At 43.2% G+C, this 16,595-nt stretch overlaps 1 long non-coding RNA gene across 1 annotated transcript; it reads right to left on the bottom strand.

Moving 5' to 3' along the window:
* Positions 1–12,174: 12,174 nt before the first annotated feature.
* LOC117315798 lies at positions 12,175–15,620 on the bottom strand. The gene is made up of 3 exons (XR_004529772.1): positions 15,455–15,620; positions 13,422–13,493; positions 12,175–12,298 (listed from the first exon to the last, which is right to left on the bottom strand). It is a non-coding gene; the product is annotated as an uncharacterized LOC117315798 (long non-coding RNA).
* Positions 15,621–16,595: the final 975 nt, after the last annotated feature.

Genomic DNA, 16,595 nt, shown 5'->3' on the forward strand with positions numbered 1-16,595 from the left:
TCTGTGTTGTTGTCAGACTGGAGGTACTATGGTTTCTGGACCTGAATTAGTCTGTGTTGTTGTCAGACTGGAGGTACTATGGTTTCTGGACCTGAATTAGTCTGTGTTGTTGTCAGACTGGAGGTACTGTGGTTTCTGGACCTGAATTAGTCTATATTGTCAGACTGGAGGTACTATGGTTTCTGGACCTGAATTAGTCTGTGTTGTTGTCAGACTGGAGGTACTATGGTTTCTGGACCTGAATTAGTCTGTGTTGTTGTCAGACTGGAGGTACTATGGTTTCTGGACCTGAATTAGTCTGTGTTGTTGTCAGACTGGAGGTACTATGGTTTCTGGACCTGAATTAGTCTGTGTTGTTGTCAGACTGGAGGTACTGTGGTTTCTGGGCATGAATTAGTCTGTGTTGTTGTCAGTCTGGAGGTACTGTGGTTTCTAGGCCTGAATTAGTCTGTGTTGTTGTCAGACTGGAGGTACTGTAGTTTCTGGACCTGAATTGGTCTGTGTTGTTGTCAGACTGGAGGTACTATGGTTTCTGGACCTTAATTAGTCTGTGTTGTTGTCAGTCTGGAGGTACTGTGGTTTCTGGACCTGAATTAGTCTGTGTTGTTTTCAGACTGGAGGTACTGTGGTTTCTGGGCCTGAATTAGTCTGTGTTGTTGTCAGACTGGAGGTACTATGGTTTCTGGACCTGAATTAGTCTGTGTTGTTGTCAGACTGGAGGTACTGTGGTTTCTGGGCCTGAATTAGTCTGTATTGTTGTAAGACTGGAGATACTATGGTTTTTGGGCCTGAATTAGTCTGTGTTGTTGTCAGACTGGAGGTACTATGGTTTCTTGGCCCGAATTAGTCTGTGTTGTTGTCAGTCTGGAGGTACTATGGATTCTGGACATGAATTAGTCTATGTTGTTGTCAGACTGGAGGTACTATGGTTTCTGGGCCTGAATTAGTCTGTGTTGTTGTCAGACGGGAGATATTGTGGTTTCTGGACCTGAATTAGTCTATGTTGTTGTCAGTCTGGAGGTACTATGGATTCTGGACATGAATTAGTCTGTGTTGTTGTCAGACTGGAGGTACTATGGTTTCTGGGCCTGAATTAGTCTGTGTTGTTGTCAGACTGGAGGTACTATGGTTTCTGGACCTGAATTAGTCTGTGTTGTTGTCAGACTGGAGGTACTATGGTTTCTGGACCTGAATTAGTCTGTGTTGTTGTCAGACTGGAGGTACTATGGTTTCTGGACCTAGATTAGTCTATATTGTCAGACTGGAGGTACTGTGGTTTCTGGACCTGAATTAGTCTGTGTTGTTGTCAGACTGGAGGTACTATGGTTTCTGGACCTGAATTAGTCTGTGTTGTTGTCAGACTGGAGGTACTATGGTTTCCTGACCTGAATTAGTTTTTGTTGCTGTCAGACTGGAGGTACTATGGTTTCTGGGTCCGAATTAGACTGTATTGTTGTCAGACTGGAGGTATTGTGGTTTATTGGCCCGAATTAGTCTGTGTTGTTGTCAGACTGGATGTACTGTGGTTTCTGGACCTGAATTAGTCTGTGTTGTTGTCAGACTGGAGGTACTGTGGTTTCTGGGCCTGAATTAGTCTGTATTGTCAGACTGGAGGTACTGTGGTTTCTGGACCTGAATTAGTCTGTGTTGTTGTCAGACTGGAGGTACTATGGTTTCTGGGTCCGAATTAGACTGTATTGTTGTCAGACTGGATGTACTGTGGTTTCTGGACCTGAATTAGTCTGTGTTGTTGTCAGACTGGAGGATACTGTGGTTTCTGGGCCTGAATTAGTCTGTATTGTCAGACTGGAGGTACTGTGGTTTCTGGACCTGAATTAGTCTGTGTTGTTGTCAGACTGGAGGTACTGTGGTTTCTGGACCTGAATTAGTCTGTATTGTTGTCAGACTGGAGGTACTATGGTTTCTGGGCCTGAATTAGTCTGTGTTGTTGTCAGACTGGAGGTACTGTGGTTTCTGGACCTGAATTAGTCTGTGTTGTTGTCAGACTGGAGGTACTGTGGTTTCTGGGCCTGAATTAGTCTGTGTTGTTGTCAGACTGGAGGTACTGTGGTTTCTGGGCCTGAATTAGTCTGTGTTGTTGTCAGACTGGAGGTACTATGGATTCTGGACATGAATTAGTCTGTGTTGTTGTCAGACTGGAGGTACTGTGGTTTCTGGGCCTGAATTAGTCTGTGTTGTTGTCAGACTGGAGGTACTATGGTTTCTGGACCTGAATTAGTCTGTGTTGTTGTCAGACTGGAGGTACTGTGGTTTCTGGGCCTGAATTAGTCTGTGTTGTTGTCAGACTGGAGGTACTATGGTTTCTGGACCTGAATTAGTCTGTGTTGTTGTCAGACTGGAGGTACTATGGTTTCTGGACCTGAATTAGTCTGTGTTGTTGTCAGACTGGAGGTACTGTGGTTTCTGGGCCTGAATTAGTCTGTGTTGTTGTCAGACTGGAGGTACTATGGTTTCTGGACCTGAATTAGTCTGTGTTGTTGTCAGACTGGAGGTACTATGGTTTCTGGGTCCGAATTAGACTGTATTGTTGTCAGACTGGATGTACTGTGGTTTCTGGACCTGAATTAGTCTGTGTTGTTGTCAGACTGGAGGTACTGTGGTTTCTGGGCCTGAATTAGTCTGTATTGTCAGACTGGAGGTACTGTGGTTTCTGGACCTGAATTAGTCTGTGTTGTTGTCAGAGTGGAGGTACTGTGGTTTCTGGACCTGAATTAGTCTGTGTTGTTGTCAGTCTGGAGGTACTATGGATTCTGGACATGAATTAGTCTATGTTGTTGTCAGACTGGAGGTACTATGGTTTCTGGGCCTGAATTAGTCTGTGTTGTTGTCAGACGGGAGGTATTGTGGTTTCTGGACCTGAATTAGTCTATGTTGTTGTCAGTCTGGAGGTACTATGGATTCTGGACATGAATTAGTCTGTGTTGTTGTCAGACTGGAGGTACTATGGTTTCTGGGCCTGAATTAGTCTGTGTTGTTGTCAGACTGGAGGTACTATGGTTTCTGGACCTGAATTAGTCTGTGTTGTTGTCAGACTGGAGGTACTATGGTTTCTGGACCTGAATTAGTCTGTGTTGTTGTCAGACTGGAGGTACTATGGTTTCTGGACCTAGATTAGTCTATATTGTCAGACTGGAGGTACTGTGGTTTCTGGACCTGAATTAGTCTGTGTTGTTGTCAGACTGGAGGTACTATGGTTTCTGGACCTGAATTAGTCTGTGTTGTTGTCAGACTGGAGGTACTATGGTTTCCTGACCTGAATTAGTTTTTGTTGCTGTCAGACTGGAGGTACTATGGTTTCTGGGTCCGAATTAGACTGTATTGTTGTCAGACTGGAGGTACTGTGGTTTATTGGCCCGAATTAGTCTGTGTTGTTGTCAGACTGGATGTACTGTGGTTTCTGGACCTGAATTAGTCTGTGTTGTTGTCAGACTGGAGGTACTGTGGTTTCTGGGCCTGAATTAGTCTGTATTGTCAGACTGGAGGTACTGTGGTTTCTGGACCTGAATTAGTCTGTGTTGTTGTCAGACTGGAGGTACTATGGTTTCTGGGTCCGAATTAGACTGTATTGTTGTCAGACTGGATGTACTGTGGTTTCTGGACCTGAATTAGTCTGTGTTGTTGTCAGACTGGAGATACTGTGGTTTCTGGCCTGAATTAGTCTGTATTGTCAGACTGGAGGTACTGTGGTTTCTGGACCTGAATTAGTCTGTGTTGTTGTCAGACTGGAGGTACTGTGGTTTCTGGACCTGAATTAGTCTGTATTGTTGTCAGACTGGAGGTACTATGGTTTCTGGACCTGAATTAGTCTGTGTTGTTGTCAGACTGGAGGTACTGTGGTTTCTGGACCTGAATTAGTCTGTGTTGTTGTCAGACTGGAGGTACTGTGGTTTCTGGACCTGAATTAGTCTGTGTTGTTGTCAGACTGGAGGTACTGTGGTTTCTGGGCCTGAATTAGTCTGTGTTGTTGTCAGACTGGAGGTACTATGGATTCTGGACATGAATTAGTCTGTGTTGTTGTCAGACTGGAGGTACTGTGGTTTCTGGGCCTGAATTAGTCTGTGTTGTTGTCAGACTGGAGGTACTATGGTTTCTGGACCTGAATTAGTCTGTGTTGTTGTCAGACTGGAGGTACTGTGGTTTCTGGGCCTGAATTAGTCTGTGTTGTTGTCAGACTGGAGGTACTATGGTTTCTGGACCTGAATTAGTCTGTGTTGTTGTCAGACTGGAGGTACTATGGTTTCTGGACCTGAATTAGTCTGTGTTGTTGTCAGACTGGAGGTACTGTGGTTTCTGGGCCTGAATTAGTCTGTGTTGTTGTCAGACTGGAGGTACTATGGTTTCTGGACCTGAATTAGTCTGTGTTGTTGTCAGACTGGAGGTACTGTGGTTTCTGGACCTGAATTAGTCTGTATTGTCAGACTGGAGGTACTGTGGTTTCTGGACCTGAATTAGTCTGTGTTGTTGTCAGACTGGAGGTACTGTGGTTTCTGGACCTGAATTAGTCTGTATTGTTGTCAGACTGGAGGTACTATGGTTTCTGGGCCTGAATTAGTCTGTGTTGTTGTCAGACTGGAGGTACTGTGGTTTCTGGACCTGAATTAGTCTGTGTTGTTGTCAGACTGGAGGTACTGTGGTTTCTGTGCCTGAATTAGTCTGTGTTGTTGTCAGACTGGAGGTACTGTGGTTTCTGGGCCTGAATTAGTCTGTGTTGTTGTCAGACTGGAGGTACTATGGATTCTGGACATGAATTAGTCTGTGTTGTTGTCAGACTGGAGGTACTATGGTTTCTGGACCTGAATTAGTCTGTGTTGTTGTCAGACTGGAGGTACTATGGTTTCTGGACCTTAATTAGTCTGTGTTGTTGTCAGACTGGAGGTACTGTGGTTTCTGGGCCTGAATTAGTCTGTATTGTTGTCAGACTGGAGATACTATGGTTTTTGGGCCTGAATTAGTCTGTGTTGTTGTCAGACTGGAGGTACTATGGTTTCTGGGCCTGAATTAGTCTGTGTTGTTGTCAGACGGGAGGTACTGTGGTTTCTGGACCTGAATTAGTCTATGTTGTTGTCAGACTGGAGGTACTATGGTTTCCTGGACCTGAATTAGTTTTGTTGCTGTCAGACTGGAGTTACTATGGTTTCTGGGTCCGAATTAGACTGTATTGTTGTCAGACTGGAGGTACTGTGGTTTATTGGCCCGAATTAGTCTGTGTTGTTGTCAGACTGGATGTACTGTGGTTTCTGGACCTGAATTAGTCTGTGTTGTTGTCAGACTGGAGGTACTGTGGTTTCTGGGCCTGAATTAGTCTGTATTGTCAGACTGGAGGTACTGTGGTTTCTGGACCTGAATTAGTCTGTGTTGTTGTCAGACTGGAGGTACTATGGTTTCTGGGTCCGAATTAGACTGTATTGTTGTCAGACTGGATGTACTGTGGTTTCTGGACCTGAATTAGTCTGTGTTGTTGTCAGACTGGAGATACTGTGGTTTCTGGGCCTGAATTAGTCTGTATTGTTGTCAGAGTGGAGGTACTGTGGTTTCTGGACCTGAATTAGTCTGTGTTGTTGTCAGACTGGAGGTACTATGGTTTCTGGGTCCGAATTAGACTGTATTGTTGTCAGACTGGATGTACTGTGGTTTCTGGACCTGAATTAGTCTGTGTTGTTGTCAGACTGGAGATACTGTGGTTTCTGGGCCTGAATTAGTCTGTATTGTCAGACTGGAGGTACTGTGGTTTCTGGACCTGAATTAGTCTGTGTTGTTGTCAGACTGGAGGTACTGTGGTTTCTGGACCTGAATTAGTCTGTATTGTTGTCAGACTGGAGGTACTATGGTTTCTGGGCCTGAATTAGTCTGTGTTGTTGTCAGACTGGAGGTACTGTGGTTTCTGGACCTGAATTAGTCTGTGTTGTTGTCAGACTGGAGGTACTGTGGTTTCTGGGCCTGAATTAGTCTGTGTTGTTGTCAGACTGGAGGTACTGTGGTTTCTGGGCCTGAATTAGTCTGTGTTGTTGTCAGACTGGAGGTACTATGGATTCTGGACATGAATTAGTCTGTGTTGTTGTCAGACTGGAGGTACTGTGGTTTCTGGGCCTGAATTAGTCTGTGTTGTTGTCAGACTGGAGGTACTATGGTTTCTGGACCTGAATTAGTCTGTGTTGTTGTCAGACTGGAGGTACTGTGGTTTCTGGGCCTGAATTAGTCTGTGTTGTTGTCAGACTGGAGGTACTATGGTTTCTGGACCTGAATTAGTCTGTGTTGTTGTCAGACTGGAGGTACTATGGTTTCTGGACCTGAATTAGTCTGTGTTGTTGTCAGACTGGAGGTACTGTGGTTTCTGGGCCTGAATTAGTCTGTGTTGTTGTCAGACTGGAGGTACTATGGTTTCTGGACCTGAATTAGTCTGTGTTGTTGTCAGACTGGAGGTACTATGGTTTCTGGACCTTAATTAGTCTGTGTTGTTGTCAGTCTGGAGGTACTGTGGTTTCTGGACCTGAATTAGTCTGTGTTGTTTTCAGACTGGAGGTACTGTGGTTTCTGGGCCTGAATTAGTCTGTGTTGTTGTCAGACTGGAGGTACTATGGTTTCTGGACCTGAATTAGTCTGTGTTGTTGTCAGACTGGAGGTACTGTGGTTTCTGGGCCTGAATTAGTCTGTATTGTTGTCAGACTGGAGATACTATGGTTTTTGGGCCTGAATTAGTCTGTGTTGTTGTCAGACTGGAGGTACTATGGTTTCTGGGCCTGAATTAGTCTGTGTTGTTGTCAGACGGGAGGTACTGTGGTTTCTGGACCTGAATTAGTCTATGTTGTTGTCAGTCTGGAGGTACTATGGATTCTGGACATGAATTAGTCTGTGTTGTTGTCAGACTGGAGGTACTATGGTTTCTGGGCCTGAATTAGTCTGTGTTGTTGTCAGACTGGAGGTACTATGGTTTCTGGACCTGAATTAGTCTGTGTTGTTGTCAGACTGGAGGTACTATGGTTTCTGGACCTAGATTAGTCTATATTGTCAGACTGGAGGTACTGTGGTTTCTGGACCTGAATTAGTCTGTGTTGTTGTCAGACTGGAGGTACTATGGTTTCTGGACCTGAATTAGTCTGTGTTGTTGTCAGACTGGAGGTACTATGGTTTCCTGACCTGAATTAGTTTTTGTTGCTGTCAGACTGGAGGTACTATGGTTTCTGGGTCCGAATTAGACTGTATTGTTGTCAGACTGGAGGTACTGTGGTTTATTGGCCCGAATTAGTCTGTGTTGTTGTCAGTCTGGAGGTACTTTGGTTTCTGGGCCTGAATTAGTCTGTATTGTCAGACTGGAGGTACTGTGGTTTCTGGACCTGAATTAGTCTGTGTTGTTGTCAGACTGGAGGTACTATGGTTTCTGGGTCCGAATTAGACTGTATTGTTGTCAGACTGGATGTACTGTGGTTTCTGGACCTGAATTAGTCTGTGTTGTTGTCAGACTGGAGGTACTGTGGTTTCTGGGCCTGAATTAGTCTGTATTGTCAGACTGGAGGTACTGTGGTTTCTGGACCTGAATTAGTCTGTGTTGTTGTCAGACTGGAGGTACTGTGGTTTCTGGACCTGAATTAGTCTGTATTGTTGTCAGACTGGAGGTACTATGGTTTCTGGGCCTGAATTAGTCTGTGTTGTTGTCAGACTGGAGGTACTGTGGTTTCTGGACCTGAATTAGTCTGTGTTGTTGTCAGACTGGAGGTACTGTGGTTTCTGGGCCTGAATTAGTCTGTGTTGTTGTCAGACTGGAGGTACTGTGGTTTCTGGGCCTGAATTAGTCTGTGTTGTTGTCAGACTGGAGGTACTATGGATTCTGGACATGAATTAGTCTGTGTTGTTGTCAGACTGGAGGTACTGTGGTTTCTGGGCCTGAATTAGTCTGTGTTGTTGTCAGACTGGAGGTACTATGGTTTCTGGACCTGAATTAGTCTGTGTTGTTGTCAGACTGGAGGTACTGTGGTTTCTGGGCCTGAATTAGTCTGTGTTGTTGTCAGACTGGAGGTACTATGGTTTCTGGACCTGAATTAGTCTGTGTTGTTGTCAGACTGGAGGTACTATGGTTTCTGGACCATAATTAGTCTGTGTTGTTGTCAGACTGGAGGTACTGTGGTTTCTGGGCCTGAATTAGTCTGTGTTGTTGTCAGACTGGAGGTACTATGGTTTCTGGACCTGAATTAGTCTGTGTTGTTGTCAGACTGGAGGTACTGTGGTTTCTGGGCCTGAATTAGTCTGTATTGTCAGACTGGAGGTACTGTGGTTTCTGGACCTGAATTAGTCTGTGTTGTTGTCAGACTGGAGGTACTGTGGTTTCTGGACCTGAATTAGTCTGTATTGTTGTCAGACTGGAGGTACTATGGTTTCTGTGCCTGAATTAGTCTGTGTTGTTGTCAGACTGGAGGTACTGTGGTTTCTGGACCTGAATTAGTCTGTGTTGTTGTCAGACTGGAGGTACTGTGGTTTCTGTGCCTGAATTAGTCTGTGTTGTTGTCAGACTGGAGGTACTGTGGTTTCTGGGCCTGAATTAGTCTGTGTTGTTGTCAGACTGGAGGTACTATGGATTCTGGACATGAATTAGTCTGTGTTGTTGTCAGACTGGAGGTACTATGGTTTCTGGACCTGAATTAGTCTGTGTTGTTGTCAGACTGGAGGTACTGTGGTTTCTGGGCCTGAATTAGTCTGTATTGTTGTCAGACTGGAGATACTATGGTTTTTGGGCCTGAATTAGTCTGTGTTGTTGTCAGACTGGAGGTACTATGGTTTCTGGGCCTGAATTAGTCTGTGTTGTTGTCAGACGGGAGGTACTGTGGTTTCTGGACCTGAATTAGTCTATGTTGTTGTCAGTCTGGAGGTACTTTGGTTTCCTGACCTGAATTAGTTTTTGTTGCTGTCAGACTGGAGTTACTATGGTTTCTGGGTCCGAATTAGACTGTATTGTTGTCAGACTGGAGGTACTGTGGTTTATTGGCCCGAATTAGTCTGTGTTGTTGTCAGACTGGATGTACTGTGGTTTCTGGACCTGAATTAGTCTGTGTTGTTGTCAGACTGGAGGTACTGTGGTTTCTGGGCCTGAATTAGTCTGTATTGTCAGACTGGAGGTACTGTGGTTTCTGGACCTGAATTAGTCTGTGTTGTTGTCAGACTGGAGGTACTATGGTTTCTGGGTCCGAATTAGACTGTATTGTTGTCAGACTGGATGTACTGTGGTTTCTGGACCTGAATTAGTCTGTGTTGTTGTCAGACTGGAGATACTGTGGTTTCTGGGCCTGAATTAGTCTGTATTGTCAGACTGGAGGTACTGTGGTTTCTGGACCTGAATTAGTCTGTGTTGTTGTCAGACTGGAGGTACTGTGGTTTCTGGACCTGAATTAGTCTGTATTGTTGTCAGACTGGAGGTACTATGGTTTCTGGGCCTGAATTAGTCTGTGTTGTTGTCAGACTGGAGGTACTGTGGTTTCTGGACCTGAATTAGTCTGTGTTGTTGTCAGACTGGAGGTACTGTGGTTTCTGGGCCTGAATTAGTCTGTGTTGTTGTCAGACTGGAGGTACTGTGGTTTCTGGGCCTGAATTAGTCTGTGTTGTTGTCAGACTGGAGGTACTATGGATTCTGGACATGAATTAGTCTGTGTTGTTGTCAGACTGGAGGTACTGTGGTTTCTGGGCCTGAATTAGTCTGTGTTGTTGTCAGACTGGAGGTACTATGGTTTCTGGACCTGAATTAGTCTGTGTTGTTGTCAGACTGGAGGTACTGTGGTTTCTGGGCCTGAATTAGTCTGTGTTGTTGTCAGACTGGAGGTACTATGGTTTCTGGACCTGAATTAGTCTGTGTTGTTGTCAGACTGGAGGTACTATGGTTTCTGGACCTGAATTAGTCTGTGTTGTTGTCAGACTGGAGGTACTGTGGTTTCTGGGCCTGAATTAGTCTGTGTTGTTGTCAGACTGGAGGTACTATGGTTTCTGGACCTGAATTAGTCTGTGTTGTTGTCAGACTGGAGGTACTATGGTTTCTGGACCTTAATTAGTCTGTGTTGTTGTCAGTCTGGAGGTACTGTGGTTTCTGGACCTGAATTAGTCTGTGTTGTTTTCAGACTGGAGGTACTGTGGTTTCTGGGCCTGAATTAGTCTGTGTTGTTGTCAGACTGGAGGTACTATGGTTTCTGGACCTGAATTAGTCTGTGTTGTTGTCAGACTGGAGGTACTGTGGTTTCTGGGCCTGAATTAGTCTGTATTGTTGTCAGACTGGAGATACTATGGTTTCTGGGCCTGAATTAGTCTGTGTTGTTGTCAGACTGGAGGTACTATGGTTTCTGGACCTGAATTAGTCTGTGTTGTTGTCAGACTGGAGGTACTATGGTTTCTGGACCTAGATTAGTCTATATTGTCAGACTGGAGGTACTGTGGTTTCTGGACCTGAATTAGTCTGTGTTGTTGTCAGACTGGAGGTACTATGGTTTCTGGACCTGAATTAGTCTGTGTTGTTGTCAGACTGGAGGTACTATGGTTTTCTGACCTGAATTAGTTTTTGTTGCTGTCAGACTGGAGGTACTATGGTTTCTGGGTCCGAATTAGACTGTATTGTTGTCAGACTGGAGGTACTGTGGTTTATTGGCCCGAATTAGTCTGTGTTGTTGTCAGTCTGGAGGTACTTTGGTTTCTGGGCCTGAATTAGTCTGTATTGTCAGACTGGAGGTACTGTGGTTTCTGGACCTGAATTAGTCTGTGTTGTTGTCAGACTGGAGGTACTATGGTTTCTGGGTCCGAATTAGACTGTATTGTTGTCAGACTGGATGTACTGTGGTTTCTGGACCTGAATTAGTCTGTGTTGTTGTCAGACTGGAGGTACTGTGGTTTCTGGGCCTGAATTAGTCTGTATTGTCAGACTGGAGGTACTGTGGTTTCTGGACCTGAATTAGTCTGTGTTGCTTTCAGACTGGAGGTACTGTGGTTTCTGGACCTGAATTAGTCTATGTTGTTGTCAGATTGGAGGTACTATGGTTTCTGGGCCTGAATTAGTCTGTATTGTTGTCAGACTGGAGGTACTATGGTTTCTGGGCCTGAATTAGTCTGTGTTGTTGTCAGACTGGAGGTACTGTGGTTTCTGGACCTGAATTAGTCTGTGTTGTTGTCAGACTGGAGGTACTGTGGTTTCTGGGCCTGAATTAGTCTGTGTTGTTGTCAGACTGGAGGTACTATGGTTTCTGGACATGAATTAGTCTGTGTTGTTGTCAGACTGGAGGTACTGTGGTTTCTGGGCCTGAATTAGTCTGTGTTGTTGTCAGACTGGAGGTACTATGGTTTCTGGACCTGAATTAGTCTGTGTTGTTGTCAGACTGGAGGTACTATGGTTTCTGGGCCTGAATTAGTCTGTGTTGTTGTCAGACTGGAGGTACTGTGGTTTCTAGGCCCTGAATTAGTCTGTGTTGTTGTCAGACTGGAGATACTGTGGTTTCTGGACCTGAATTAGTCTGTGTTGTTGTCAGACTGGAGGTACTGTGGTTTCTTGACCTGAATTAGTCTGTGTTGTTGTCAGACTGGAGGTACTATGGTTTCTGGACCTGAATTAGTCTGTGTTGTTGAAGTGGCTACTGTGGCTGTAAAGCAATAGATGGTGGGATCTCCGCAGTTGTTTCAGTTAATTCGTCAGTATGGGGAACGCTAGCACTGCGAGCTAACAGTATTTTCCTCTGTCTCCTCAGTGGTCATTCTTCCCACGTTCAATTTTACTTGTCAGCTCGGCGTTGTTGATGCTGAACTTTACTTCACTGGAACCTTGCGCCAGGTTTTACGATCGGAGACTGTTACTACAAAGCTAGATCCACGTCGCTTGGCCATATGTCGCGCCAGTATTAAGTTTATCAACTATTATCGTCATGTCTTTGTACCAAGAGTAATGCTTATTTGGTTGAGATATTTGTATAATTAATGCGGTTTTATACAACAATAAGTTTGATTTGTGGAGCTAATCCCCGTTTTCCTCCTTTAGATAAGTTCATGAATATGTTTGTCCCGGACGGAAGGTGAACTCGTTTATAGATATAGACCATTTACCAAAAGACAACTGAACCAACTTTGAACAATGTACAGGGAAGTAATGAGAAGTTCATCAGTTTGGTTATTTACCAGTAAAGAAGTTTGGTTATTTACCAGTGAAGAAGTTAAGATTACACAAGGTGGTAGAACAACATCTCTCCTGCTGATGAGAACTTCTGGTGTTGACAACATGTCGCCGCCCGACAACCGCTGTTCCAGTCACAGTGCTGGCCGGACATTGCTGTTAAAGTAGAAATATAACTTTAATATCCGGGGTTTTCTCTGCTGACTTTAATGTGTACAATGGAAGATAACAAAAGAACGCAAAGCTGTATCTTCGGAAACCAAATATTCTCCAGAAATTAAATCATAGATAACTAATTATTTCTAAGTAAGAAATGTATGTTCTTTAATAAGTAACGCGATGATGAAAACGCTAAATATACAAGTAAAACCCACAAAGTAAAATGACTTCGACGTGGTCAGAAAATCATCTCTGCTGTCATTTGTATCGAAACCGAAGAAAATGTCAGTACAACCATTCATTTGGTTCCACTTAAATAAAATCATTTTTTTAAATACACGTAACTAGGAACCGAGAAGCTATCCATACATCTGTTTCGTCCTTCAAGGTCCTGTCAGTAATGCTAGGAGCATCATGGTATTTTTGTCCTTCAAAGGTCACGTCAGTGATGCTAGGAGCATCATGGCCTGTTTCGTCCATCAAGGTCAAGTCAGTGATTGCTAGGAGCATCATGGCCTGTTTCGTCCATCAAGGTCACGTCAGTGATTGTAGGAGCATCATGGCCTGTTTCGTCATTCAAGGTCCTGTCAGTGATGCTAGGAGCATCATGGCCTGTTTCGTCCATCAAGGTCAAGTCAGTGATGCTAGGAGCATCATGGTGTTTTTGTCCATCAAGGTCACGTCAGTGATTGTAGGAGCATCATGGCCTGTTTCGTCATTCAAGGTCACGTCAGTGATGCTAGGAGCATCATGGCCTGTTTCGTCCTTCAAGGTCCTGTCAGTGATGCTAGGAGCATCATGGTGTTTTTGTCTTTCAAGGTCACGTCAGTGATGCTAGGAGCATCATGGCCTGTTTCGAACTTCAAGGTCACGTCAGTGATGCTAGGAGCATCATGACCTGTTTCGTCCTTCAAGGTCACGTCAGTGTCGTGGACTGCATCGTTATATTCACTTTCACTTATCTCGCCAGAATAACGGAGTTTAAACCGTGGCGATAGTTTCCCCTAATTAATTATCAATAAACCATCCTCCTCCATGGCAATGTAAGTTGGTGTCTACTAGCTGTTTCATGTTCACCAGAAATGCTGTTTTAACATCACGTGACGTATGGTATACTTACAGAGGCCGGTTTACACCCAAGCGTGTGTTTTTGTCTGGAATTTGAATCTATGTAGGATACCGCACTACATATCTACAAAATAAACACCGCACTACACATCTACAAAATAAAAACCGCACTACACATCTACAAAATAAACACCGCACTACACATCTACAAAATTAACACCGCACTACACATCTACAAAATAAACACCTCACTACACATCTACAAAATAAACACCGCACTACACATCTACAAAATAAACACCGCAATACACATCTACAAAAGTAACACCGCACTACACATCTACAAAATTAACACCGCACTACACATCTACAAAATTAACACCGCACTACACATCTACACAATAAACACGCACTACACATCTACAAAATAAACACGGCACTACACATCTACAAAATAAACACCGCACTACACATCTACAAAGTAAACACCGCACTACACATCTACAAAGTAAACACCGCACTACACATCTACAAAATAAACACCGCACTACACATCTACAAAGTAAACACCGCACTACACATCTACACAATAAACACCGCACTACACATCTACACAATAAACACCGCACTACACATCTACAAAATAAACACCGCACTACACATCTACAAAATAAACACCGCACTACACATCTACACAATAAACACCGCACTACACATCTACAAAATAAACACCGCACTACACATCTACAAAATAAACATCGCACTACACATCTACAAAATAAACACCGCACTACACATCTACAAAATAAACATCGCACTACACATCTACAAAATAGACACCGCACTACACATCTACAAAATAAACACCGCACTACACATCTACAACATTAACACCGCACTACACATCTACAAAATAAACATCGCACTACACATCTACAAAATAAACACCGCACTACATAACTACAAAATAAACACCGCACTACACATCTACAAAATAAACACCGCACTACACATCTACAAAATAAACACCGCACTACACATCTACAAAATAAACATCGCACTACACATCTACAAAATAAACACCGCACTACACATCTACAACATTAACACCGCACTACACATCTACAAAATAAACATCGCACTACACATCTACAAAATAAACACCGCACTACATAGCTACAAAATAAACACCACACTACACATCTACAAAATAAACATCGCACTACACATCAACAAAATAAACACCGCACTACACATCTACAAAATAAACATCGCACTACACATCTACAAAATAAACACCGCACTACACATCTACACAATAAACACCGCACTACACATCTACACAATAAACACCGCACTACACATCTACAACATTAACACCGCACTACACATCTACAAAATAAACACCGCACTACACATCTACAAAATAAACACCGCACTACACATCTACAAAATAAACACCGCACTACACATCTACAAAATAAACACCGTACTACACATCTACAAAATAAACACCGCACTACACATCTACAAAATAAACACCGTACTACACATCTACAAAAGTAACACCGCACTACACATCTACACAATAAACACCGCACTACACATCTACAAAATAAACACCGCACTACACATCTACAAAATAAACACCGCACTACACATCTACACAGTAAACACCGCACTACACATCTACAAAATAAACACCACACTACACATCTACAAAATAAACACCGTACTACACATCTACAAAAGTAACACCGCAATACACATCTACCAAATAAACATATCTAATGTTTACATTATATTATTATTTACAGTAGTAATATTCCCGTTAGAATATTAACTTATGGCAGGTGATGTTTTTGTTATCCTAATCATGTGTTACATGTTATAGAAACGACGTCTAAATGCAATGTGACCGCTTTAATTATGTTATACGGTCGAATATCATATCTATGTATAATTACCTTGTGGCCAAAGGAATCACAGACTCGAACTTCAATTCAAAGACAATATTGAAATATTATTATATAGTAAGATTTCCTGTTACAGATAACACATCACGTGATACAGTCTTAAATTCACCTCATCAGGAGCACAGATAGTAAACTCTGGACATGTTGTAGGGTCATCCACATCCTGGCATTTCGTACAGAACAACGTCTCCGTAGCTACAACAGTATGGAGAAGTGTCGACGGTGAAATGTTACTTAGCACATTACAAAATTTCGTATAATGTGAAAATAGAATCTGGCAGAAATATGTGTGGCCGAGACTACAAATCAAATGGTATGCTTATACATAATCAGAGAATGTCGACAGGAGGCGAAATAGTTACTGAAACGAAATGTGGAAACAGAACAAGATTTTCCATCAAGAACACCTGTTCTTTTTTTTTTTTTGAGGGGGGTAATTTTGCATATATATTTAATGTATCGCTTTATAAACTCCACAAAGAGTTATCTCCCTTTACCCATTCTATTTCCAACTTACTGCATTTGTGTAGGACTTGGATCATGTCCGGTGACGTGTAAAGGGCGAGAAATTGAATTTGAACAATACATACCACCGACACCACCTTTATACTTACCTACGATACAGGTGACAATGACTATGGACAGAGATAAGACAGCGTGCGACACCACCTTTAGACTTACCTACGATACAGGTGACAATGACTATGGACAGAGATAAGACACTAAGACAGCGTGCGTCACCACCTTTATACTTACCTACGATACAGGTGACAATCACTATGGACAGAGATAAGACAGCGTGCGATACCACCTTTATACTTACCTACGATACAGGTGACAATCACTATGGACAGAGATAAGACAGCGTGCGATACCACCTTTATACTTACCTACGATACAGGTGACAATGACTATGGACAGAGATAAGACAGCGTGCGACACCACCTTTATACTTACCTACGACACAGGTGACAATGACTATGGACAGAGATAAGACAGCGTGCGACACCACCTTTATACTTACCTACGATACAGGTGACAATGACTATGGACAGAGATAAGACAGCGTGCGACACCACCTTTATACATACCTACGATACAGGTGACAATGACTATGGACAGAGATAAGACAGCGTGTGTCACAACCTTTATACTTACCTACGATACAGGTGACAATGACTATGGACAGAGATAAGACAGCGTGCGACACCACCTTTATACTTACCTACGATACAGGTGACAATGACTAT

The sequence above is a fragment of the Pecten maximus genome, chromosome 17 (genome assembly GCF_902652985.1).
Source record: "Pecten maximus chromosome 17, xPecMax1.1, whole genome shotgun sequence".
NCBI lineage: Eukaryota > Metazoa > Mollusca > Bivalvia > Pectinida > Pectinidae > Pecten > Pecten maximus.